Here is a 4629-nt window from a genome sequence, read left to right on the forward strand (position 1 = left end):
CTGGCTCTACTTGAGATGCACCTGTGGATGCACGACAAGGTCCAGTTAGCCCTGCCAACCGTGACCTCGCATTGTCAGCCCATGTTCATCTTGGAGTCAGTAATGACACTGGAGTCTTTAATTACTGGAAACCTTGATTATGGTACTGGGTCAAGCTGATACAGCTAAGACAAAATAATTGCATACAGCAGAGAGGTCTCTGCCAAGATGGCCCAGAGGCCAGTAAGAAGATCCTGTGGCTCAGCTCAGATAACCAGCAGATTTCACTTGATGGGAAATAATGTATTTAGGGGCGGAGCCAGAAGGTAAGAAAAACCCAGGAAACTACCTACTGTATTTACCTGAAGCCAAGACACTCCTGAATATAAGACAACCCCCCCTTCCCCAATTATTAGAACCTTAGATTAAATTACATTCTTATTAAATTATTTTCTGGGGAAGGGAGGTATGGAAAACCAACCCTGAGAGACCCTGCCTTATAAACCCATGTGCCTAATGCCCCTAGACAGGTGCCCCAACACCTTTAACCTCCTGGGTCCTGAATCTCTAGCACATGCAAGCTCCTTGTATTTCACCTTTCCATCACCAGGGGGAGCTCTCAGGCTGGCAATGCCCAGAGGCTGCAGGGATATAGAGGGAGGATCTGTACCTGCAAGGATACTAACCCTGCAAGGCTGTTCAGAGACACCCTTATTTTCCAAACTACCAACCCCCTCCCCAGCCCCTTCTGGTCCTCTTAACCCTATTAACTTTTTGCCCCACTGCAGGGAAGCCTGATACAGCTCTGGAGGCCAAACCCCCCACCAGATATCCCACTGCTACTGCTTTATTTCAAGGTGTCACTGCGTTTGCTCCTTGCCTTGGATTTGTTGCTCACGTGCAAAGTTTCTCATGCTGGCTGAGCTGCATTCATGGCAAAAATCAAGCCATCCCTTGGAAAGAAAGCCAGCTCTCCCCAAAACAGGGCTTCAAAATGGAAATGATCAAGGCCTTTATTTTAAAGGCCTTCCACAGTGAAATGGATTTTCTCAGATCACTTGGAGTTTCTAAAAGCACCAGAAATCAAACTGGGAGTAAAAGGAAGGCACAGGGCAGCATAGGACCCCTACTGGACAAGAAGTAGCAATTAGTTACAAGGCTGAGCTATTCCATGAGTTTTTTTGCCTAGGTGTTCCTGAACAGGGCTCAAGATAAGTCTCCTAATGGGTTCTTAAAAGGGCATCAGAGGGACACCAGCCTACAAACTGTCAGTGCTGACTTGGTGCAGAGTCACTTGGATAGACTGGATGTGTTTAAGTCAGCAGGCCCAGATAAGCTTCATCTAAGTGTACTGAAGGAATTGGCTGGTATCATAGTAGAACCACTGGCACAGCTGTTTGAGCTCTCGTGGAGCTCGGATCAGGTCCTGGAGGATTGGAAAAGGGCCAGCGTGGTCCCTATTTTCAAGAAAGGGAGGAATGAGTGATTAATTATAGGCCAGTCAGTCTCACCTCCATCCTTGGAAAGGTCTTTGAAAAGATTATGAAGGATCGTATGTGTGGGAGTCCAGCAGGAAAAATGATGCAGCAGGGAAACCAGCATGGATTCATAGCAGGTAGATCATGCCTGACCAATCTGGTTTTGTTTTATGACAGGGTCACAAAATGCTTAGAGACAGGAGTAGAGGTGGATGTCATTTTCTTGGATTTTAGCAAGGCCTTTGATATGGTATCTCATCCCATTCTCATAAATAAATTAAGAGGCTGTGACATTGATGTTTACACAATCTGGTGAGTGGCAAATTGGCTTAGCAGTCGCACCCAGAGTGGTAGTAGATGGGTCAGTATCGACCTGGAAGGCTGTGGGTAGTGGGGTCCCACAGGATTTGTTCCTTGGATCTGTATTCTTCAGTATCTTCTTCAGTGACTTGGATGCGAGTGTGAAGTGTACTCTGTCCAAGTTTGCAGACAATACTAAATTATGGGGTGAAGTGCATGCTCTGGAGGGTAGGGAACAATTGCAGGCAGACCTGAACAGGTTAGAAAAGTGGGCAGTACACAACAGGATGCAGTACAAGAAGGACAAGTGCAGAGTGGTACACCTAGGGCACAAAAATGTCCAGCACACCTACTGGCTGGGAAGTGACCCTCTCAGCAGCACAGAAGCGGAAAGAGATCTCGGAGTCATAGCAGGCTACAAGATGAACATGAGTTGTCAGTGTGATGAAATCATCAGCAAAGCTAACCGCTCTTTATCATGCATTAGCAGATGCATGACAAATAGATCCAAGGAGGTGATACTTCCCCTCTATGCGGCATTGGTTAGACCGCAGCTGGAGTACTGAATCCAGTTTTGGGTGCCATACTTCAAAAAGCATGTTGATAGACTTGAGAGGGTCCAGAGGAGGGTCACTCATATGATTACGGGTTTACAGGACAACCCCTATGAGAAGAGACTGAGAGACCTGGACCTCTTCAGCCTCCGCAAGAGACGGCTTAGAGGGGATCTTGTGGCTACCTACAAATTCACTGGGGGATGCAGCAAGGGATTGGAGATGCTCTGTTTACCAGGGCACCTCTTGGGGTAACAAGGAACAATGGTCACAGGCTGACAGAGAGCAGATTTAGGCTAGATATCAGGAAAAACTTCTTCATGGTGAGGGTGGCCAAAATTTGGAATAGGCTTCCAAGGGAGGTGGTGCTCTCCCCTACCTTGGGGGTCTTTAAGAGATGGCTGCACTGGCATCTGGCTGGGGTCAACTCTTTCCTGCTTCAGCAGGGGGTCGGACTCGATCTGTTGAAGTCCCTTCTGACCCTAGCATCTATGAATCTACGGCCTAGGCGGCTGGGCAAGTAAGGCGGATCTGATACCCACTGAATGCTACTCTTTTTCTTTGGACTTGTACACAGGTATCCTTTTGCACACTCCCCACTCCCCCCGGTGAAGACCAGAGTGAAGGCTGCAGCTTGTCAAGTGCTGTGTAGAGGTTGCTTGGCTCCCTGTATAAGCCTGAGACTTGATCTGTTGAATGAATGAGTGAAAGCCCCACTTTGCACTTGTCCTTTCTAGCTTTGGTTCTCAGTCCAGGTCTGCCTGCTCCTTTATTCAGGGGACAAAGCCACAGCTTAGATTTGGGCCTGGGGGCAATTGTAGGTTGCCACAGCTGCAACACTTGTACCCCTAATAGTGGGTTGGGGGGGAGGTGTTCAGTGGTGTCATTGCCCCCCTTTGATTCCTGCTCCACCCAGACTTTAAAGCCAACTGCCTGGGAGAAGCAGTGGCCTTTCTGTTCAGGCAGTCAGCCTGGCTCATTATCCACTCTCTCTTTCCTTGTAATTTCCACCCCCTCTCCCCGCCAGGTATTAACAGCCCACTCCCATTTTCAGTGGTTCCACTATCCAAATAATCTTTTCTTCTGCAATGTTCCCATGGCCCGTGCTACATGTTATATGTATTATACAATGAACTGGCAAAGTGCACAATAAATTTTGCTTGGCCAACATGCAAAGTAAGACTGGCTGCAAGTGCAATGCAATTATTGCACCAGTGACTGGTGAATTGAGCAATAAACATACACAAAGACATTGTGACATAAGAAATTATTCTCCAGCTATAAAAAGAGCTCCAAAGTTAGCACTTGGAAATGTGTAAAGACTCTAGAGCTGGTTTCTACCCACATTTAATCTGAACGCATACCAGGGTCCTATCAGTCAGCATCTCCCGGGCATGCCTCTTTTCTGCTTCACAGCCCTGCAGACACTTCCTCCTCTCATTACCACTGGGGCTTTGCGGTACAGGTAAGAGGGAGAGAAAGCGGCTTTTCTAGGGAAAACTTTTTGGATCCATAGACGAGGCCACTGCTACTCACCTCCCCCTCTGCTCCCCTTTAAATCCCAGCCTGCCAGCATCCAGCTATTTACACTCCTGTACCTGCCCCCCACCAGATGCACCATAGGCTAGAGAGAACTGCTCAGTGGTTTGGTTTCCGTGGAATATCCAAAGAGCTAACATTTCATAATATTTATATACAGAATATGTACAAATTTATCATACCACTAGTTAAAGGGTTAGCCTTTCATAATGCTTATATACACAATAGTTGTATATTTATTGATACATCCAAAATATTCATATGTTTAAAGAGCTATTTTCACAGTATGTATACGTGTGGTATTTACATATTTATAACCTGCATACGTTCAGAATATTTCTAAAAAATCTAATATAATAAAGGGCTTAGTCTGTCTGTCCGTAACACTCCGGCCCAACTGCACATGCCACCAAGAGTGGGAGGCGGTGGCTGGGCTACATAAGCCCAAATTTGTGCTGCTGCTGGGAAAGTTTGGTGACCGGGAATGAGCCCCAGCCACCCAAGCAGCAGGGCTTGTCCCCCAACTCTCTGCTTGAGGCTGAAGGGGAGGATCACAGTGGTGGTGCCCCCCAGAACAGCCAGCAGGTAGGGGGAGGCAGTGGGCAGGGAGGGGAGCGGGGGCCAGCTGAGCACAAGCCCAGGGGACCCTACCATTTTGGGGAGCCTTGGAATCCTCATCATCAGGGAAGTGAAAGTCAGAGTTTTAAACTCAGAGCCCATATTTGGCGCAGGTTTAAAACTGGCTTTCACATTTGCTTCCTTGGGAGCTGGAAGTGGAG

Source organism: Crocodylus porosus, unplaced genomic scaffold, assembly GCF_001723895.1.
Source record: "Crocodylus porosus isolate Cpor-Errol unplaced genomic scaffold, CroPor_comp1, whole genome shotgun sequence".
Taxonomy (NCBI): Eukaryota; Metazoa; Chordata; order Crocodylia; family Crocodylidae; genus Crocodylus; species Crocodylus porosus.